The 24,236-nt window shown below is 37.8% G+C and overlaps 1 protein-coding gene across 1 annotated transcript in view; it reads right to left on the bottom strand.

Moving 5' to 3' along the window:
* Positions 1 to 11,354, bottom strand: part of iqsec3a (IQ motif and Sec7 domain ArfGEF 3a) — a 137,242-nt gene extending 125,888 nt beyond the window's left edge. The window contains exon 1 of the mRNA XM_036149021.1: positions 11,274 to 11,354. The gene's annotated coding sequence lies outside the window, so the exon portion shown is untranslated. The remainder of the gene's footprint in view (positions 1 to 11,273) is intronic.
* Between the last annotated feature and the right edge of the window lie 12,882 nt (positions 11,355 to 24,236).

Raw genomic sequence — 24,236 nt, 5'->3', positions numbered from 1 at the left:
GGGAGAGGGAAAATGCATGCAAACTCTCCATATCCAGACTGTACCTGGTTACTTTCTTTTCTCCTGTGCTTTCAGTTATCATGACAACAAAACAGCAAACATCCAAGGTCACCCCCTCCATTTGCGGCAGCGTGACGGCCGGCACCACAACATTTAGTGCAGAGACAGGGATAGACGGAGGACAACTATTGAATCATGGTGCAAGGGGTTCAAGGAAACTGTGGCTGGGGTTATCGCTCGTGAAATTTAATTCTCAGCTGCGCCGCTGAGACTGATGGAGTGAGGAAGAAGAGCACAGAGTGTTTTATTCTTTAACAAGTTTGTCAGATAACAAGTGTGGGTGCTGCACACCTGAGAGGGATTGAAAAAAAGCTCCTGTCATTGAATGCCTTGCTAAGGAGTTCAAGCTACTTCGGAAAAAAAAAAATACATGTAGGAGGCACAGCTACCTTGCTTTTTTAAGTTTAAAACAAGCCGACTAAGGAACATAACATCTGGAACTCCAAATTAACTTCATGGCCACCATTGTCTCAGCTTATGTGTCGTGTACCTCCCAAATCAGTAGATCATCTACTATATGAACAGCCATATTTTTCAGACCATAAGGCGCACTCAAAATCCTTGTTTTTCTGAAAAATTGATGGTGCGCCTTATAATACGATGCGCCTTATATGTGATTACTGAGCGATTGTATGTGGTACAATGTGCTAAAAATCTGTTAACATGTGTCTGTAAGACTTTGGTAAGCAATGAAGCAGCTCCGCTCAGTGGATATTCAGAGCATTACGGTACACTGTGTCACTACCTGATCGTACACCTGAGCTGTCTATGAGACTGCCTGACTGTAATGTTGAAAATAGAACTGCATTCACGTAAGGGCCCTCACATACTCGGGTGTAGTTCACTCCGTGGCGGTTTGCGTGCACTCAAGGCGGACTCTGCGCTTACTCCGCGCAAACACACTTTAAACTTCTCGACTGCAAGAAGTCTTTACAACTGTTTTATATATGACACCTAGCTTCATACACTGAGCTGCTCCAAGCAGGCGGTCGCAAGGGCTTCACAGTCCCTCTCTGTTCTCACTGACAGGTGGGAGCCTGCTGGGAAAGAAACAGCTCTAGGTGCTCAGCTAGCTAATCACACATTTTACCATCGGTTCCCCGCTTGGTCCTGCTGGCAGAAAGTGTGGGAATGGTAGGAATTTCCCACAAGAAATGTAGCCAATAGTACGCTCAACTATAAAGGGTAAAACGTCTGCGGAGAGTCAGCGCGGAGTCCACCAAGCTCACAGTATGTGCGCTGTACGCCTGAACAAGTGGGAGCCTTTAGGCAGCCAGCGCCTAGAATATGCCCTAGCAACAATAAACCTTTGTAAGTTAACTTAGTATAAAAGTTACGTTTATTTTGGCCTTACATTAGAAACAGGGCAGTGTAGTCCAACTACTCTGTCCTCCCAACAGAGACGGATAAAGAGCTGTGTACGGAGCGATATTACACACTTGGGAAGAATATTTAGTGTGCTTTATAATCCAGCGCGCCTTATGGTCCGAAAAATACGTTATGTATCTTGTAAAGAGTATTTTTTTAACTTAAAATCCTTTATCTGCTCCCTTTATGTGTTGCCTATGAGGTTCTCTAGCCATGTTCCCCCTGAAATATTGCATTTAATAAATATTTCCTTTGACATGGGTATTTTACAGAGGCTCTTAAAACTTTAGTGTTCAAACCACTTTTTAAGAATTCAAATCTAGATGCATCAGTAATAACCAGGAGCAGGCCTATATCCAGGCTAACCTTTTGGGCAAAGGTCATTGAAAAGGAAGTATATGATCAAAAAGAATCCCTTCAGTCCTTTCCAGTCAGGGTTGAAACCAAACCAGAACAGCTGCACTAAACACAGCAGATCATAACATACAGATTTATTGACTAAAAAAATGGGTGTGAATGTTTAGGGCAGTACTAAAGTGGTTTAGATCCTATTTGGCACACAGGGACTGCCTTGTCTTGCTCTGTGATTAGAAATCTGAGTGAACAAAAGAGAAAACAGCTGTGGGGTTCCTCAGTAGTCCATTTTCAGGCCATCTTAACACCTTCATAAGATCCCCTTAGCTCTGTTTACAGAGTAATACAAAAGTATTTATCATATGAATCCTGATGACACAACATTACATCACTGTGTCACCGCATGACTAAAAGCCCACTACAGTCACTGAGTCAGTCTGTCCGTAATATCACTGAGTGGATGAGTGTGAATTTCTTTGCTTTTGGTCTCAAAGATACAGATAGAAATCACTGGCCAAACACCACAGAGCCTGAAAGAAACCTTGGGGTATCTTTGGAGCCACATTTATACTTTATTGCAAGAATAAAGGGTTCCCTGTCAAGCAAGACACAGAAAAACATCCCAAAATATGTTGGATCAGGGAAATGTCGTGTGTGTTTTGTTGCCTAACAACAACTTTTAACCGGGTAGCTTAGCATTTAGCTCCTGCAAAACTGAAAAATATAGACTCGGACACATTCTGTGTACAACAGGCAAAAAGATAACTTACCAGTCTAATAATACTGATGCAAACAGAGAATAGGTCTTGCATCCTGATTGCTCTTTTATCAACTGCCAACTTTTTGCAAGATCCACTCTTGTTTTTCGTCTGAAGCGATCCCTGTCTCACTTTCTCTTTAGCCCTCTCAGACATAGTTTACTTCTTTTTCCCTCAGCCATGACGAACTTTCACTCAATGATAAGAAAAGTAGAAGCAGGTAAGGTTAGCTCTCGCATTTATTTTATTTTATATTTTATATATCTCAAATTAAGCTAATACTTGGGTCAAAACTGAAAATGGTGTTGCTTTAAACTGTCTCACTAATGAACTGTTTGAATGATCACTGATGAATGATTAAAGAAGCCAGCACTGCTCTTACAGAACCAAATAATCCATGGACATGGATTTCTATTATTTTAAAGGTAACTATGTGTTTTCAAAGGTGATTTAAACGTGTTTTGTTTTTTATGCAATGCTTTTAAGTTTTTGCCGTATTGGGTTCTCTGTATGAGCAAATATATTTTTTTTTAAGAATATCTTTTCTTTATTGTCCAGTAAGAAATTAGAATCAACTCGTGCCTTACCATGGTAGAGTGGTATTTTTTTTTTCATTTGCTTTACATGTATCCACTACTTTATGTGGGCTTGTCACAATAATATTCAAATAAATATGTTGAGGTTTGTGGTTGTGACAAGTGAAAATGTTAAAAATTCTGAATACCTTTTTAAAGACTGTGCTTTTGTATCGTCCTCTAACAAGAGGGAATCAATCATTCCTCAGTGCTTCTGACACTTTATGAATAATGGCACACATGGTCTTCATTCTTTCTGTGCAGACAGTACAGAAACAAAAAAAAAAAACCTTCCACCTGTGTCCTTATTCAGTCCACTTCACCTTTCATTTGACAAACTGCAGGACTCCAATAATTATGGCAGTTTAATATAAAATCCAGTGATTAAATATAGAAAAATATGCCATGGCAGGGCATCACAGCACAACCAGGGGTGAATTCATGTCCAACTAAACTCCATAACGATGTTCTCTTTGCTCTCTCAGTGGGTCGCCTAAAATCTGTTTTTACTGTTATTTACGATCAAGGATGTTAGGACTTCGCTTTGTTAAATGGCATCTGGCAACAGCTTAAGTGTTTTGTCCTTCTTTTTATATTTCTCTAAAGTCATAATTCAACAGGTCCTAAAAAAAACTCACACTTTCCTCTCCAGTCTTTTAGAGTGTTTTTTATAGCTCATCATAAAAAGTCCCGGGATAAATTTTAAGGATATAAGATTAAATGTAACATTTGGATCAAAGCTTTGCAGTAATTTAGGATATCATTTAAAAAAAAGCCTTGAATAATAATTATGCATTCATCAAGATGAAACTTTGTAACATTGGAAGCTAATTTCCTTTCTGACAAGGTAAACGGCAGATTGAGTATGCTAATTATCGTAGGATGGCTAATTAAAGTTTCACATTTTACTTACTGCTCTGAGTACAGATCTGGTTAGAGCTAGGTATTCCATTGTAGGCATTTCCTTAATATTTACACTTCTACTATACCTGAATAGCATGTTCTAACGTTTTCCTAATTTTGAAGAATGGCTACGATAATTTGGAGATCTGTGTCAAGTCATATAAGAAGAAGAAGAAGTCTTTATTTGTCATTACAATTGTACATTCCAATTTGTCGTCTGCATTTAACCCATCCCGCAAACGCGCTGCTCTAACGACTAGGCCACCATCCCCCTAGATTAATAATAATATTTGAACATCAGCGGAAAATGAATGTCTTGTATTCCTTATTAAAGGTATGTTGACATTCCATTTAAAGGTACAGTGGATGATTTTTCCAGAAATGTAAGTAAAAAATACCCAAGTCACTTTTTTGAATAACTGTGCATTTGCAATACCCTTGTACAAAGCTGCATGAATGGATTGATTTTAAGAGTTTTAAAACTCTTAAGTAGAGAATAAATGTGAAGGGCACTTGGCCATGACATTATTGCTTATTTCTTTATGTCTTTATTTATTTTATTACATTTTTTGCTTGTAATTTAGTTGGTCTGATTTCAAATTCTACTCTTAAAGTTGTCATTAACTGTAAGAGAGAAATCATTATGATTAACAGAAAAAAAGCCTTAAAAACATCAGTCTGTGTGTCATTTATCAATATAATGAGTTTCACTTGGTGAATTCAGTTCCTGCAATTAATGAACATCTTCATGATATCCTTATTTGTTGAATATAAATATGTTTAAAAAACACAAAATCAACTCAAACGCAAACATCTACATGTTATCAATCCATCACAAATCCTTGTGACTCATGTTAATCTTCCGTTTTTCTCTGCTTTAGTATTTTGTAATAACATTTCCCAACCTTTTACCAGGTTTCTAGGCTCCTGTTTGTCAACTGCAGCACTTCTGTTTTTTGCTGCAAAGCAGAAAGTTAAGCCTGAGCTCCCCTGCGGTCTTATAAAGGTAACAACAGAACCCCCGTGTGCAAACGAAGCAGAGCGCCGCGGAAGATGGCTCACACAGCTAATTGAAAGGCTGTAGCTATCTCAGACAATCAGCCAACTCCATCTGCGATTATAGATGTGACGTTGTGTGCCGGAATACAAATCCGCCACAGTCTCCAGACCCTCTGGTGCCTCTTTAAGGTCTGGTGAGAGTGACCGTGATGAGTTTCTGGCCTCCTCTGGGTGCTCATTATATGCGACAGTAAAAATCTGACTCTTCTCTTTTCAGCTAAAACTTTCCCCTTTTTTTAATGGTTTCTCACACACACCAAGGTGGTTCCTTTTCTGTCTCTAACTAATCTAAAAAAAACAAAAATACTAAAAATACAACAAAATAATCAGTTGTTTACCAAAGCAACCATAGCTTCAAATTGGTGTGGTAAGTTCTTATTACAGCTCCTGCTGATGCCCTTTTCCGAGCTGACCCCTTTGACACAGAGGCTGAAATTATTCTAGGCAGAAGCGGCAGTGCAAATGAAACATCATCATGATTGCAATCTCTCTGACAGGTCTGATGAGAAAAAGAAGGTGTTGTTACACGTTAAAATGGCAGTGGCGAGCAAAGAGGTGCTGAGCTGTTGTATTATGTTAATGAGGTCTTTCTCTGCCTGGAGTCCGTCACTTTTGTGTGACAATAGGATAAATCCATATATATATATATATATATATATATATATATATATATATATACATTACATGTTTATTTACATTCAGAACTTAGACGTTAACACCCAAATGAAGAACATGTCCTTCAGTGTGTATATAGTTTTGACACTATCCTGGTATATATTAATTTCTTTTGTAAAGCTAATCCCAGACTTGACTTTCAAATGAAAACAAGGCTCCATTTCAGCTTATAACAATTCCTCAATTTAGAGTGAAACATCTGTTGAAGCTCAGTTTGCAAACTCACCAAAAGCGTTTGAGAATCATGCACCGTTATGACACTTCTATGGCTCATTTTAAGGTTTTATCTGTATCATTATTATATTTCTTCAAAAAGCAAGAACTTTGCCATTTGAAAGCAACAATATGAAACTCTTAGATAAGTTTAAAAAAAAAAGCTGGTGAAATATCACGAGATTTTGTTAAATTCGTGACGATCTGTCGAAGTGTTGCATGTTTTCCTGAACCACAGTGCCTTGCAAAAGTATTGATACATTCCAGATTTCTTCATTTTTTTATGTTACAACCATAAATCTTCTAACTTTTATGTGAACCACCAACACAATACAGTGCATAAATGTGTAGCTGAAGGAAAATTGCGCGTCATTTTGAGAATACTTAGCAAGAAAATCCTTTGAACATCTCAAGGAGATAAGGTCCATCTTCTAAAAGATGGAAGCAGTATGGTGCAACAGCACACCTAACAAGACTGACCGGCCAGCCAAGCTGAAACTGAATAAAAACATAAACCAAAAAATTATGTTGTAGTTTATTTTGTACCTGCTCTACAAAATATGATCATTTTAACTAAACAATTTAGCCAAATTTTCAGGAGTCAAGGAATGTGTAAATCATTGTCATCCAGTTTGCAAATTATTTTGGACTCTAGTGAAAAAAAAAGATTTTTATTTTTTTTGGTCTAGCAATTTAAAAACAGGATTTTGGTCAGTATTTAAAAAAAAAAAAAAGACTTGGTGTGTTTAGCTAATTTGATGAAATGAATTGAACGTGGACTTTCATGCACCTCAGTCTTAATACAGTATATGTCTTAGGAAAGATGTGGTCCTATTTACTATGAAATTAAAGAGAATGTAAAAAGTCTGGATGTTAAAAGATGAATGCTTTGTGTTGTACCTAACATTTTTAATTTTAAGAAGTTCTAATTTTGCCCAAATCAAAAATTAAAGGTTTCCATCTGCACAAGTCACCTTGTTCTGGTGCACCAAATCTTTCTTGAAATGTAGTTGGGGGCCACACAACTATCCCTATACTTTGCAGATGACCTTCATCCAGTCTAAATGAGTCTGAGTTTTATCTAAGAGGAATAAGTTAAGAAATTATGCCTCTAGATGTGATAAGCTGGTGAAGACTTACCCCACAAGACTTGCAGCTGCAATTTCAGTCAAAGGTGGCGCTATAAAATACTGACTCAGGTGGCTACAATTGAAAAAAAAAATATATTCCTTCCACGTTCCTTTTATGCACTATGTTGTGTTGGTATATCACGTAAAAACCCAATCAAATACATTCAAATTGAGGGTTGTAAAGTGGCGAGATGAGAAATGAGCTCAAGGAATGTCGAGACATCTGCAAGGTGCTATATATAAGTTATTTACTGCATGCCATGTGCACTACAGTGACACACGGCACAAGCACACACTAACACTCACACAAACAAGTAGACAGGGAGCTACAGGATGTCTGAATACTGCCAAGCCAAAGCATGCAACATGATAAGGTTTTTTTTTTTTTTTTGGTTTGTTCTTCACATGAACACAAATGCATTACATGTGTCAACAAAAATGGCTCACCAAGTTTCCAACATGGGAAGGACCCTACGCTACACACACTGATGCATTATGACAGCCTTAACACATATTAGTAGACTTTACCGACATGGTAGTATTTGCACTTTTTTTTTTTTCTTGGAATCAGTTGTGACCACACCGTGAGACAAGCCCGAATGGAGTGAGCATGAGTGATGACGGATGCAATGAGGTGTGGGAGGGAGGGGATGCTGTGTGGAGTCATCTGGCTGGGATGTGGGGGTGAAAAGGGTGATCAACCAATCACTGACAACAATGCAGAAGTACAGAAATCAACCTGAACAGAATAGAGCTTTCTGAAAGAGCTAAGACGCAACAAGAACGAAACGAAAAGGACAAAAAAAAAACCACAAGCCGCTCTCTGTCTCAGCCCCAGGGGGGTCCTGTTTTGAAGTGGTTTGCTTCAGAGGTTGCCAGGGGGTGTTTTGAAGTCTTGAAAGTTACCAAAGACCTTCTGCTGTGCTCTTTGTTTGTTGGCCTTTGGTAATGATCTCCAAGCCCAAAACAATTAGGAAACACAAGAGCCCGAAAACACCTTTTAATGAGGAAGGTTTGAACAAATGAACTTTGATTGATTCTCAACTTTATGTTCGTTCTCTATTCATCTCACCTATTTCAAGTTGATCTCCTACTTAAATGAGTCGTTTGAGTGTCGTAGCGAAAAAGCAGGTTTTTGATTGGTGTACTGCACAGAAACACCTCAGATTTGACCTTTTAGCTGCAAGATCTTCTTTCCGCTCACCCCTTTCCTGATCCAAAGCTCGTTGCAGTTGAAGTAAACCCTCTTATGCTGCCCAGGTGGCATCATGAGTATAAACGCCTTAACAATGGGGCAAGGAGACAACCTGCTCCCCTATTTTTACAAGTCAGGGAGCAAGTATTGTGTTTCCTCACCTATTTTTTTAATCCAAAGAAAGCTGTCTGCAACTTGGGGTTCATGTAAAATAACGCTGTCTGTTCAAAAAATATTATACTTTCAAGCAAAATATGAATAGTAGAATTCAGAATAAAGAAATAAGTAACATGGAGGGCTTAGCCCAGCCCAGAAATAGTTTAACTGCTATACAACAGCAATACATTTTTTTTGCTAATTTCATATTGAAATAGGACTGAAGACGTTACACCAGTCTGGAGCCTATATGCTTGGGTTTTGAGTGAATAAAACAAAGAACATGTACCATCTTTTAACTTGATTAGTTTTCCTTGATAGCAGCCCAAACACAGATGATTCACTGTTGCGACCCCTGAAAGGGGAACTAAATAAAATAGCTGATGAAAAAGTATTTTCAAAAGTTTAATAATGACAAAATTTGGGATATTGACAAGAATATATGGTGATCAAAGTGTTACACTTCTCAGCTTATGTTCCTCCTTTCCTACGTTGTTTATATTTCCAAAGTAATCAAACTCTGAATTAATGGTTCTCAGCTTCTTGGTTATGTTTGAAGTCAAAACAAATATAATTTATTCAACCAAGATTCTAAGTGAATGCCCAATCAGCTCAACTCCTGTTGCTAGACTGTATTTGTATTTATAAATCCTTATTTTCTATTTTTCCAACTACCCCAACTATTGTTATGATTTATTTGGTCAAGACAGAGACATGCTTCATTGGGATCTTGTGATGTGAAAGTCTTTTGTTTGTATTTATATTTTCATATATTATAATTATATTTTAAATCTCTTTTTGTAATAGTTATCAATTCATCAAATTAAAAAGTACATAGATAAATAATTAGATCATCATCTGAATAATGCTTGATGTTTTTCAGGTCCTCTTTTTGCCTCTATTTCTATGTTTTTTAGGCCTGAATCCTGACTTTCTGTTCTATTAATTTTTAAAACAGACACTGATTATGAGAGTTTAGATACAAATACACTAATTTTTGTTATTTTTTGTTATTTTCCTCAGCCAACTTTTCTAGGCAGACAGGTCCAGATTACCGTAATATAGTTCAAGCCTGGATAGAAAACGAGTGAAAAGTTGTTAGACCCTTAATTTAAAAGATTCAAAGAAAGACTTTTTAAAAGAATATGATGTTTTTAAATATACACACATATTTTTTTTTTTAGTATTTCTGTACATATTTTGTCGATCAGGTTTTATTATTTTTGCTCTTTAGTTTTGATTAATCTGTTCTAATAGAAGAAATGTTCAATGTTTTGCATAAATGCAGAACGACCCAGGCCACAATAAATAAATCAAACTGTATAAAATCAGTCCAACTTCACGCTGTGGATGAGGCAGCTCTGCTAAATAAAAAATAAAAAAAACTGTCACCTCCCTCAGTCAACTCTCTGACTGAGAAAAAAAATACTTCTAATAACCACATGACGACTGACCTCAGACACTTTAAGAACAATCTTTAGCTTCACGAGCACAGTTTTCTCTTTGTCATTTGTGTTTCTTTCACCAAATAAATTATTATTATTTATTGGAGACTGTGAACATTATTTATTCCTTTTAATGTCATTCTCATTGATTTTTTTTTTTGCCTTCTAATTGATTTGTAAACTTCCATGTTGATTCTAAATAAAGCTTAAGGCTGAGAAATAGAGAGCTTCTAATATGTGATTGAGGCCACTATATGGTGAGGTCAAGAATTAGTCCTTCAGATTAACTTGTTAAATCAAAAGACTGAGACAAATTTATCATTGCTTAATCATGCCAATTATGATTACATGATAAGCATGATAGGCAAGGTATGAAAGAATTTATTTATCTTGCTCCTTTCCTTTCCACGTTAGTTCTTCAATAAATTAATTCAGCTGGATGTGTACCATGCCACCCTATAAGTTGTTTAAAAAACTCCTGCATTATCTTGTTGGTGTGCAGCCCCTTTTTGCCACTCTTTGCGTCCGGCATTGCAGGGGCTATCATTTGCTATCAAGTCTGTTTGCTTATCCGCTATCCTCTGCCAAGCTTGCACAATGCAGCAGAGCAACTCCGCGAAAAAAAGCCAAGCCTGCAACAAACAAACCATTTTCGAGTGAACGGCTTAATTACTATTGATGTGCCTTGGGCTGGTTGAATGCTATAATTTTCAGCAAAACTCGGGTGGTGGACTACACTTGTGTAAACAAAAGCAGGAGGCGAGCAAGCTGCCAGTTCTGTCTAAAATTGCCAAGACAATACCTGGTGGTCTGTTTTTTTTTTAAGTGATAAGTGTTCATTTTTCTCCTCCCTCAGAGTCGGCCTGGCCGGCTAATAGTCATGCATTCATGAATTAATTGCAGCAGGTAATTATTAGTTCTATATTTTGCAAGGTATATTGTCTGAAAATCATCAAGCCAAACTACATGCATAACTTTTAAATGACCCAAAGATAGTTTATTGTGAAAAACTTTGGAATGTTGGTGCGGTTAATTTTCATGTGATAATATAAAGATTATTTCGAGACTCGAAACCCTTTTAAAATCTAAAGCTGTGCAAGGCTTGTCCTCCATGTGACTTTGGAGACTCGAGGGAGAACTCGAGCTTTTCCTCCCTGCAAGACCTTGAAGCATTTACAACCACTTCAACTTTAGACGCCACTTCTGGGGCGGCTGACTGGACAGGGGTTTGACTACTGAAGCATTGTTATTAACAGGATGCATGAAAAGAGGCTGCAGTGTAGTTACAGCAAACGTAATAAAAAAACAAACAAAAGGAAATTACAAAAAAGGTGAAAATCCAAAACATTTGTGAAGGTGTTACTGGGAGGAAATCGTCTTACCTGGGGACACAGGCTGTGGAGGTCTCCGCCTCAGGGGCCTCTGGGGCCGGGCAGCAGAACTGGTGAAGAACTGTTTGGTTTCTGTGAGGAAATAAAAAAGAACAGGAAAATATCTTAAAGAGGGTACGTTTTTTAAAGACTAAGCTAGTTTTAGTGTTTTTCTAATCCAAGCAGGCTCGAAATAATGCAAAGATTCTCATGCTCAGTAAATATTTGATAATTCTTCTTGAAAGAATTGGTGGAATTCATTTGAACCACTAGGTTTTGTGGCTTTAGGAGAACTGTAGCCATAGGGTTGAGCTTAGGGCTTTGGAAATGTCCTTCTCCCTTCATCCATTCTTAATCCAGTTCTGACACGTGGTAGCGATCATTTTCCTGCTGGATCACCCATTTCTGTGCAAGTATCAACCATCTGTGTCGTGATTTCAGGGGAAAATGTAAAATTAATTACTTTTATTTTTTTGCTATGCACAGTGTAGAAATTAAGGAGTAAGGGCTGTATTTGCAATACCCAATGTAAATTAAATGTTTTCAAAGTTAAGATGTTTTAGGCCTATGATGTAAAGACTTCCAATATGTTTTATTAAGTATCACTATCAATTGGTATTAATTGGAAAGTTTATTTTCATTTTAAATATGTTACCATCTCAACTACAATATGTAATGTGATGCCTACCAATTTATTTAGTTTGATGTTTCAATTACTCTTAACAAGAAAAAAAAAATTCAGTTATTTCACTGCTTAAAACATATTGTCAGAACAAAATAGGGAATCACAGTGATTTATTCTCTGATGTCTTCTGATTACTAGGAAGAGGTAATATACATTTTGAAACAGTGTTCAGTCCTTGGGCCAATTCTCTTTAATATATATATATATATATATATATATATATATATATATATATATATATATATATATATATATATATATATATATATATATATGCTTTCGATCGGCAAAATTATCAGACAGCATGGGATAATTTCCACTGTTATGCTGATGACACTCAGCTATATGTATCCATAAATCCTGATGAATTCGAGCAATTACTTCGACTACTGGCATGTATTGATGACATCAAAAGCTGGATGACTTTAAATTTCCTACTTTTAAAATTCTCACAAGACAGAAGTTGTAATCTTTGGACCAGAGTCCTCAAAAATAAACTACTTAATCAATCACCTAATCTGGATGGCATTAAATTGGCCTGTGGTACTAAAGTAAAAATAAACGTATTTTTGATCATAACATGTCGTTTAAGTCCCATATTAAACAGGTTTCCAGGGTTTCCTTTTTTCACCTCCAGAATTAGAAATATGTTGTCCACGAGCGATGTTTAAAAACTAGTCCATGCATTTATTATTTCAAGGCTGGACTATTGTAATTCATTACTATCAGGAATACACAAAATGCAGTTCAAAGCCTTCAGCTGATCTAACATTATATTTCTCCAATTTTAGTTTCCCTTCATTGGCTTCCTGTTAAATCAAGAATAGAATTTAAAATTCTTCTTCTCATGTATAAAGCCCTTAATAATCAAGCTCCATCAAATATAAGGGCTCTGATTACCCCGTATGTTCCTAACAGAGCAGTTCACTCTCAGACAGCAGGTCTACTGGTGGTTCCTAGAGTCTCTGAAAGTAGAATGGGAGGTAGATCCTTTAGTTATCAGGCTTTTTTCCTGTGGAACCATCTCCCAGTTTTGGTCCATGAGGCAGACACCCTGTCTACTTTTAAGACTAGGCTCAAGACTTTCATTTTAATAAAGCTTATAGTTAGGGTGGCTTAGGTTACACTGAGTTATCTCTGTAATTATGCTGCTATAGGCTTAGGCTGCTGGAGGACATTAGGGTCTATTTTTGTCAATCTGCTGAGTTCTCCTACTGTTCTCCAATTTGCATTGTTTGTTGTCATTTCAACTTTTAACTTTTTGTTCTCTCTGTCTTTTTTCTTTTAATAGTAGGTACACCTGGTCTGGCGTTCTGTTAGCTGTGACATGATCCAGGGGAGGCAGATCATCTTCTATTACCATCTAACATAGAAAGGATTTCTGGATCAATGTGGGCTTCTGTGCTTTTTGTGTCACTGGTCTGTCTTTTCTGACCCCAGACGGTCGATTCAGATGACAGTTCATACTGAGCCTTCCTGTTACAAGGGAGTTTTTCTCTCCACTGTGTTTCATGCATACTCAGTATGAGGGATTGCTGCAAAGCCATCGACAATGCCGACGACTGTCCCTCTAGCTTTACGATCTTTCAGGAGGAGTGAACGCTGCTTCTCAAGACTCGATGCAATCTACTGGGTTTCCTTAGATAGGAAACTTTTTATTTAACCTGTATGATTGGACTGAATTTGACATTGTAAAGTGCCTTGAGATGACATGTGTTGTGAATTGGCACTATATAAATAAAATTTAATTGAAATGAATTGAGACAGAGTGTATTATAAGGATGCTTTAACTATGCTGTAGGATTTATATACTTTGTATCAGAAATTCAGCTGCATGAATGCGGAGGAAGACCAGAATGACCTTGCATTGCACCAGTTTTGAAATCTATGCATTGGCTGCCTGTACTTTTTGGTTTTTAATTTAAATTGCTTTTCATTATTTCAGAGCCATTAATGGTCTCGGCTTACATATTTATGAGATCTGCTATTATACTGTAAGCTTTTTATAAGCCACAGAGAAACCTCAAGTCTTCTGAAAAAAAAAAGGTGTGATTATGATAATAGTCAGGGGAAAAAACACCCACAGCAAGGCATCATTTTCTAATTATGGCCCTCGCTGGTGGAATAGCAGTTCTTCAGCCCTGATGGCAGCAGGGATCATTAATGTTTTTAAAAGCAATCTTAGGACATGTCCTCTTGGTTTGCCTTTAGGGTGACTTTTTGATTATTTTGATCATTAATTAGAAATTTCCCAGTGTCATTAGTTAACTAAATCTGTTCTTTTTGTTGCACTCTTAATTTGCCTTTAGACTGGCTTTATATAATTTTAGTAACTATGGTTTTGTTATTTGAATTAAATACAAACTTCTGTTTCATTGATTAATCTATTTTATTTTTTGTGATCTCAGTTTTCAATGGAAAAAAATCCATCTAATTTATGTCAACTCATCAATAACACAATTGCATTTCTTCTAGATTTCAAACCAACATCAACTGTCAACTGCACATTTATGTAAAATAATGCTTATACGTTTAAACATATCTAGCACGTTGTTTCTTTTTTGTTTTGTTTTATCATTTTTATGATTTCCTGTTTCATCGCATGTAAAACATATTTACTAGTAGACTTGTTTGGACAGTACAACAAATATTCTATTTTTACTACGACAGCATAATTTTTGTTATTTAACGAGCATAAAATGTATGCCAACATATACCACATGACTTGTTTACATGACACATGCAGGCATAATAAGCCACATATTATGTAGCAGTAATCAGTGCTGATGACGTTTCAGATTATTGAAGGAACATGTCATTTCTCAATGGGATATTTTACCCACTACCTCGATTAAAAGGGTTTGAGTACAATAAAACCAAAAACATACAGGCAAATATTTATATTTTCTGTGAAGTCACACAACAAATTTCTTGGAAATAAGCGGCTTCCCCTCTAATACTTCAAAGCATTGTTAAAAGATTCAGCCATCCAACTGGTGGTCTCTGTAGATGTGCACTCCCAGGTGATGCCGAAGTGGAAAGAGCACAGGGTGTAAAATTTTCATGTGCGCGCGAGAAAGCTTTCCCTTTTATCCCCAGTTTACTCTCTCTCTCCCTTTTAGACCGGACACTGCCTCGCATTTCAAACGTTCATCCATCTCTTCACTCAGTATCACCCCAACCCCCAACGTCCTCCTTTCTTTCTGCTCCTTTTTTCACACTGATTTTCCATCACTCTCACATAGACCCCCCCCCCCCCCCCCCCCCCCCCCCCCCCTTTCCCCTGTTGCTGGGTTATACGGACAGCCTGTGTTGTGGTAAAGAGGAATATGCGCAATTACTCTTGCAGTCTGAAGACATGGCCAGCCCTCCATGTGTCTTCACAATGACATTGAGGAAGGACACAGCAGGTAAGAGGAATGAGCAGGAACTACGTATCTCATCCATTTATATCTGAAAGGGGACAGAAAACTGATAGCTTCAGGTTAGGGTCACTAAATCTCCTTCTCTAACCACCCTAAACTAATAGTAAAGACTAGTCGTTGATCTCACTGAGGACGACAAGCCCGATCTTGACTCAGAAACCTGATCCAACAATTGGCACACACATGAAAGCAGCCCTGCTACTAAATAAGCATAGAATAAATTCTCAAGAAGGAGGTGGCTGGGTGTTTTCAAGCAACAATGGCAGATAGTACGGGGAGGGGATGACAGCAAATTAATTTTCATTGTTAATGCCTCCTCTAATTGTGTTCTCCTTAACAACCATGACACTGCTGTGGCTGGTTTAAATGGGGGTCTAGGACACGCGGCGGTCTCTGGGGGAACTTGGGAGAGGGTTGAAGCAGCGGAGACGCTTGTTCACAATGATAAAGGCTGTACATTCTGCTCATCAGCAAGGAAACATTCAAATCATTTGCATCACAGTAACACTGTCGGAATCCCGACTGCTATAATAGGGTTCAAAAAATAAAATCTAATGAAAAATATATTTATCAAAAACAATATTTGCTGTAAATGTGTAAAACCCACATCCAGCAGACTATATTTTAACTAAGTGCATTTAGGGAGAGCTAAAGACATTTTCCTGCTAGAAATATTACCTGAAATTGACTTTGAACTCCATTTTTTATATATAGAGCACTGATAAATGTAAGTAAAATGTATTTCTAAAACGCCTTTCACAGACACAATGTCAGCGCTGTACAAGAAAATCATGATAATGGTGACGATGAACTTTATTGTCCCAAAGGAAATTTGTCTTGGCTACAGACTCTGGCTGCTACATAGTCCAAACTATGTGTCACACTACATTCACACATAAAAACACTACTATAGAAATTCCAATATAAGAAAAATAAATACAGAAAATAAGCATGTTAGATTACATTCACACTAAAAATAAATAACAAAACTATTTTTTTTTTTAATAAAAACCCTTCTTAAAAAAAAATCTGTTATAAGACATAATGAATACATAAAAGATGCATGTCAGTTTAGTTTAAAAATTTGGATACCAAAAGATAAAACAATAATCATCTCATTGAGAATGGGTAAAAACTGTCACATTTTTAGCACTGTTTTAGAAGGGAATGGTGATGTCCGTTATGTCTTATGTGGATGTGGAGAACTTATAACCTTGTCCACCTTTGCAGGGAGGCATCGACAGCAGTGTCTACATTTGTGGCCCAAAGTTGTGCTGCTTTCCTTTGCAGGCTGTAATATCCCAGGGCTCCCCCGTTATGACAGCTGTTGGCATTTTAAGGCCAGGACCTTCACTCCACACTGGAGCCGTTAACAATCAACTGTGAAGCAGGAGGGATGACAATCAGCTCCTCCAAGTCTTTCTTTGCCAGAGAAAGGCGGACCGCTCCCTCCAGGTCAGGCGCCAGTCTCTGCCTTAAGCAGAGGGAGGTCAAGTGTCTTATTCATGAGTGATGCTGGGATGGAGCAGGACATGGACTCACTAATTAGGGCTTTGTCTGCAGTAAGGGTGGAGTTGCTCTGGTCCACTGTGGCGAAGGAAGAGCTCAGCGGAAAAGCTCTTGATCTACCAGCAGACCAGGATACAGCTCGGAATGACACAGATACCAGCACCTGAAATTAGCTTCCTCCATAAGTTGGCTGGGCTCAGCCTTGCAAATAAGCCGATGTGCTTCAGTTCTACTCCAGTGGCTGTTCCACTGCATGGAGGGGAGGAGGTTTGAAGATCTGATCAGGCTGCTTTCCTGAGGAGCTTTTCCAGACACATCCAACTGGGTGAACAGTTCAGGGCAGACCAAGAACTTGCTGGATGGTTTATATACCTGTTCAATATACAGGAATGCTTTGGGAATGAGAATGAGCTGGGAAGTGGGACTGTCACTAATGATTGTTTTAGTACCGATAATCATTTATTCTGTAATCAAGTAATCAGGTGGGAAAAAAATATTTTTCCACTTAAATACTTAAGTTTCTGCGACAGACTGGCGACCTGTCCAGGGTGTACCCCGCCTCTCGCCCATTGAACGCTGGAGATAGGCACCAGCACCCCCCGCGACCCCATGAGGGATAAAGCGGTTCGGAAAATGGATGGATGGATGGATACTTAAGCTTATTTTATAAGTAATATAAATACATGAGAAAAATCCAAATAAACAAATAATTCAATAATTTTTTTTAATAATAAAATGACATGGATGTTTCCTTTTCCTGCATAAAAAGTTCTAACATCAATATGTGAAAAGCTCAACCCTTTCTGGTTGACCTAATATTAGTGCAGTGCAGCTGCCTCACTGGTGAAAATGGTCACAAACAATGAAAAAGTGCAGAAAATTTCACTTCCAAATTACATTCTGCTTTTTTTACATTAAAAAACATAATTCTATTCAAATAAAACAGAACCATTCTAGTGCACTGAAGGATCAAAGTACATTCCTCTTGTTTTAAAGCAAAACCAAGTAGTAAAAATAATTCCACAAGCATCAAAAATGTAAACAGCTCATTTAAATCCAGTCATGACAAATACTGCCTTTTTTTTAAAAAACGTTCTTGCTTTTGTTTTAATATTTTAGTCAAACTTTTATGTTGCACAAATCATCCACAGAACAGGACAGGAACCACACTCTCCTCTAAAATGAGAGTTTTCTGCAGCAGTGGAACCAGCCTCTAAAAATTATTTTCATTCTGCAGTGAATGCGCTCTGCATTGCTGTTCCAGATATCTTTAAAAACATAAATAACCAGGAAAGTTAAAGTCTAAGAAATTTAACCTTTCAAAAAAGTAACTGCAACCCTGGTTTGATGCAGTTTTGCAAGTCAAAGATTTTGCTTCTGAATAAGAGAAATAATTCCAAAGAAATATTTTTATTTTTCATCTAAATATATAGTTTCTCCTGCATTTATATTATAACCTATTTTTTTGTAAAACTTTTATGCTTTTGGTTCTTCCATGATGCTCTTTTTATTCATCATTAATGTTGCTCATATGTTACCGCCGTATTTATTTATCCATATTTATTTCAGCTTACACCACTGCTTGGTATGATCACACAAATCTATTCTTTAGAGCCGTGACTTCCTGTTTCTGCATCTAAATTATTATTTAAACAAATATATGGAGAAATATACACAGATACTTCTCTCATCTGTGCCTGGGCTTATCAAATCAGAAGCAGCGATTTAACCGAGTGTGCTGCCGAGCCGGCCTTCATCTCTGAAAATGTAAAAATGCTTTTACAACTCACTAAATAAACATTATTCTTCCAGTTTCCACACTTGTTCTCAATAAAAACACAAAACTGTTGCGATCACACCCATAAAGCGCAAACGTTATTTCAGCAATAATAATTATTCCGCTGCAGCTTGAAAAAAATGCCATGTTGTCTGAGCCCTACATGGGTAGAGAGACTCTTCCGTCGTGCTTAATCAACCACAGAGTTTAATTAGAGGATATTTGCAAGTTGGTGCAGTGGGGTTAGGAGTCTTTGAGGATAACACACACGTAGACGATACTGAGACGCAGACAAATCTTGCAATTATCTGCACTTCGGTCATCCTTGAGGAGAATGAGTGACTCACTTCACCAAATTTCGGGGGTGAAATTTCCCCTCCCAGCGTAGAAATGTGGGCAAGTAAAGAGAGAGAACACTTTTGATCTTTTAAAGGCCTTTTATTCATCGTAACTATCTCTCTCTGCTTTGATCTCACGCTCCCGACAATTTGCTTTGTTACAATTGCCGTCCATATCTGCTCAGAAGCAGTATCGCCTCCATCTTCCTGCACGAAATGCTTGCAAGCCATTTATAACCCTCTTGTTTTACGGCGAGGCATGACCTTCAGTGGAGCAGCTGTGTTAGAGAGACAAGGCAAAAAAAAAAAAAAAAAAAAAAAGCCTCAGCTGTCATTATTGCGCCATAAACAGGATGTGCTGACAAAGAGGAGACCAAAAGGTCAGTACTGGCTTGTCAATAGGGGGCGCTAGGGTGCTGCCCCTGTCAAAATTGCAGGTGACGAAATAAGTGACGAAATAAAAAGTAATTTTAATTTGATTGTTCAGCATTTCCCTTCCACTTTGGAATTATTTTAGGTTATTTTTTTGTGTAAGTCTGAATTCATATTTTTTAATATGAGAGGACACGGACCAGAAGAGTGTGCAGGGGTACCGGCAGGAATGATGGGCCTTATGACAAAAAATATAAATTGTACCAAAGCCTGATAGATATATATAAAATGTACTTCTTTTTTTGGGGGGGGGGGGGGGGGGTCTGTCAGTCAGGGGCCCTTGGAATTGTCCTAACCTTTACAACGGCCCTTACAAGTATGTATCTATGCGTTCGGCTTCCATGTGACTTCATGCTGGTCCCTAATTGGTTACCTCTACGCAGGATGCAGCTCTCTGCGCCCTGTGGCCAAACAGTGTTATTTACGTCATTCTTCATCCGATCAGATTTATTTGTGACCTCTGTCTATCTAAGCCACACTCCCGGCAGCTCAGATACGCAGGCGCGAATATCACTTACGCAACGATGCAAACAGAAAAGTCACGGCACAACAATAATTGTGACAGGAAACAATGGCAGCAGCAAAAGAAAACTCTGTCATTAATTTACCAAATAAGGCTTTTGCTAGTGGAGAAAAAAAAGTGAATAACGGCGTTTGGATTGGACCAATCTGATTTTAAAATCCAGCAGCAAATCAAGTGACCGTGGACACATTTTTGTTCAAGTATAGTGTTTTGCTGTGATCCCTAACCTCTCGTACTCCACCCGAAACATTTTTATCAACAGCCGTCACTGCAAGAGCTGCTATGTCTTAGATAATCTTGGTTTCTCTTCATCACTCGAGAATATCACGTTGACAGTTCATTCATTATTTTCAGGAGAGCACAGGCACACCTGTTTGCAATTTCCTTATTTGATCGCTGGAGATTTAAGGAGCTAAAAGATGACGAGTTCCCGCCTAATGATCAGTCTTCTTGGGAGAGACAAGCCTTTTTGTTCTCTTTGTTCCAACTCTTAGTTTCCTTGTCATTCTCAGAGGAAAGTACTTTGGTTATCGCTTACCTCTGCTCAACTACTCTCATGCTCCCTGTGTCATCAGGTCGTCAGAAATGTGGCAGGCATTGTAATTCAAAGTTGGAAGTATTAACATTAGTTGAAAGGTTCATCTTTCCAAAGCTCAAAAGCAAACTCTTAACAATGTTAATTGTTCTATGTTGTTCATGTTTTGTCATTTTTGTTTTGATTATTTTTTTATGAGGGGTTATTGCCTGAGTTTGGCAAAAAGGGGAGTATTTACATGCAGGAATCGAATTGAACAAAGAAGCTTTTCAATGAAAATAGGTTTATGGGGCCAAAAGGCTCTGCTCATTGTTGACCACTTAGGAGAAAAAAAAACAAAAGGACAACAAAACACTTGTGTAGAGATTTACTTGGGTTTACTTTATGCAATTCAACCTACTCTCAGCGCTTTATCTAGCAGTAGTTTTACTGTCACCAATTTTAAAAAGTTGTCTCCTGTCATCCAATTTCCCAAAACGGCTCTTTTTCTTCTTGTTACAGTAGGTTTAACATCATTGTGATAGGTTAAGCATGATCAAACATCATGAAAACATCCCTTGCCTTAATCTCCTCTCAGGTATCCAATCCTTCAGGGATACATAGGTTTTCTGTATGGAAAGCCTGATGTATAAACTCTTTTTTTCAAAATTCGCTGAGTGAGCAAAATTCCCCAGAGAGCGTCACGTCAGCACTGACTCTTGGGCTGTACCAAGCAGCTTAACTGGCCATCTGCAAGTGAAACTCAGAGAGCTGGGGATGGAGCAAAGACCGAGACCCATTTACCCAGAAGAAAGGCCAACGAGGGAGGAGAACAAAGGTTTCACGCTCATATACAGTCGCCAATAAAAACGAGAAAATGTCAGAAAAGCTCTTTTCATTTGAGCTCCATACCTCTATTTTCCACGTATACTCTAGAGAGCAAACTATACGTTTAAAAACAGCTCTCTCTTAAGCTCCGCTTTCCCTGTGTCAAACACTAGGCTCATCATATAATCGTAATCCTATTTTTTTCTCTTTACCAGAAAGAACCCAGTCCTTTCAAAAAAATCTTGACACTGTTTTGAAAATAGTATTGAGTATCAAATATTCAAGTGTCGGTATCTGTTGGAATTTTGGTATTAGGACGACCCTGTTAGGAACCCTTCCCTCACTTTGAGTCATGTTTTAACAACAAGATGTGGGACAGATTAAGGAATTTCTTCACTCAATGTTAAAGAAATCCCTCATGCCCCTTCCTTAGCATTTGGAGAATTTGTGCAGATTTTATGTAAAGGCTGCATTTTCATACTTCTGAGTCCTCTCTGAAACAATAAAGCTTCTCAACTGGTAAAATATCAGAAAAATTGTTGTCATTTTCTTCTGTTATCTGCAGCTGTAGTACTCACTGAAATACAGTAAGAAGTGCAGGGGTGGAGGTTTGGTAGCTAAGCTTAGGGCAGTTAAACAGGTTTTTGTAATATTTGAAAATGCTTGCCAACCGAGTTTAACCAAATACTCTGTTTCTGTTAGCGGTAGAAACAATACACAGAATTTATGGTTAATTTGCTGACTCTCCCCCAGTGCAAACTTGACGATGGCATTGTTGTTATGGCATCTTCCGCACAGAGGAGATAAAATGATTAATGATGCAGATGAGCCAACAATGACACAAGATAGAGAAGAAACATGAGCTTCCATGTGACTTCCAGCTGGTGCCTCCTATCAAACAAGTTTAGCTGCTCGTGTTATGCATTAAGCTACTCTGTGTTTCTGCTGGCCTATCTTCTGAATATAATGCTTGAATTTTCAGATATTTTCCTATCTTATTATCAATTGAGAAGGATGAGTGTCTTTTTCAAAGACACAAGTTGGACATTTGAACACCTATTATCACAGACAGGGAATGTCTGCAATACGCAACAATATTAATTCTCATAAATAATATTTTTTTTGTGTAAAGTAATTTCTAAATAAATGTATTCAACTATTTCAATTAGACACAAACAACGCTCGCCAGAGAAATCTAAAGTTTGTTCAAGTTTTCTCTGTGAATGTCAATGTCAACTTCAATACCTCACCAAAGATAAAATATGTATAGTTTAAGTAATTTGCAGAAACGGCCAAAAGTATGTGTACATTTAAATAAAAAAAAATCATTAGAACATTCCAAGGTACCTATGGGAAGTTAAAGACAGTCAATGCTGCACTGCACAGCCAATATAAACAATTCATAAAAAAACATGTAAAAAGAATTAAGCAGATTATTAAAGCACCACTCACATGTACGCACATTTTCATATACTGTGTTTGTGTGTGAGTAGGTCCTTTTTTCCTCCAAGCCAAAGTGCAATAAAGCATAGTTGAAGCTTTGCTGAGACTGCGTGTGATTTGCTGAGAAGCCCAAGAAAGCCAATTGGACATGCAGTGCCTGCTCTGATCTGCTCTGCAGAGCCTTCCAGCCTTAGGTCCAGGACTTTGAACATTACTCAGGACCTTGAAGTTAACCGCTCCTGACATTTCCTCAGGTAAGTTCATGCCTGTGCATAACAGTTGCAGATTGTGTGTGTTGGCAAACGACACAATGCCAAATCAGACATGAAGATAAAAAGCTTCACCCCACTATGCTACAGTATTCTTAATTAGTACGTTACAAAGGCATTACAGATACGTACTGAGCTTATGAAAACTAATATATTCTTGTATGTAAGGTGTCTCACTTAAAGGAGCAATAAGCAAAATTTCATTATTTTAGATAGAGACAACTAAATAACACTTTTGTGAAGAACTAAAGATATCGTTTTAGATTGACTATAGTTAAACATTACACACCATCTCTTTGTTTTGTTCTCCAGTCTCTTGTTTACATAGCCAGGCCAGCCACGCATGCGCGTACATGCGCACGTGAACAGCTGCTACTCAAGGCTTACCCCCTCCCTACCCATAAATTGCCATTGCCAGTCACAAAATGGTGGCATTCACACCACTTGGATCAAACTATTCCCTTGTTAACAGCATTATAAAGTCATGAGTTACTTACTTCTTTACTATCTGTTCCTCCAAAAGGTGAGGCTGTTTTCCTGTGTATTTATCCTTTGCAAATATGCACATATGTGTTAATGGGTGCCGAGAAAGGCATGGCTTGATACACGTCTTGTTTTGGTTTACAGACATGCTCAAGCTCCACCTAGTGGTGAAAAATCGCTTAACGCTCCTATAAGTAGTTGTACTCCATGGAAAAGTAAAAAAAAATGTTCCCCATTACAATATTAAATTTAAATGTCATTTATTTCGGATTACATGTAATAGATCAAACCAAAGCAACTGTGAAGTGGAAGGGACATTTTTAATTTAAATTCAAAATTAAGATTGTTTATAGAGTGGCTTCCATTTGTATTCCATTTTGTATCCTGAAACCCCTCATTAAAATCCAGTTCAACCCATTACCTTCAAAAGTCCCCTAATTAGTAAATTCTCTCTGGTTGGATAGAGTCCGATACAACAACATGGCTGTCCACCTAAACAGACTATTAATCACAGAACCGGCCAAAAGAGGCCAACAGTAACTCTGTAAACGCTGCAAAGCTCAGGTGGGATAATCTGTTGACAAGACAAATATTAACTATTAGTCATATATAGCACACCCCTGGCCTTTATGGAGGAGTGGCAAATAGAAAACCACAAGAAGTAGCTTATAAAATTTGCCACAAGTCAGGTAGGGGACGTTACATGAAGAATAATATGTGTGGCAGGAAACTACCACCTTACCCAATGC

Source organism: Fundulus heteroclitus, chromosome 17 (genome assembly GCF_011125445.2).
Source record: "Fundulus heteroclitus isolate FHET01 chromosome 17, MU-UCD_Fhet_4.1, whole genome shotgun sequence".
NCBI lineage: Eukaryota > Metazoa > Chordata > Actinopteri > Cyprinodontiformes > Fundulidae > Fundulus > Fundulus heteroclitus.
Note: the sequence above shows the minus strand (reverse complement) of the source record. Positions and strands in the feature narration are given on the sequence as shown.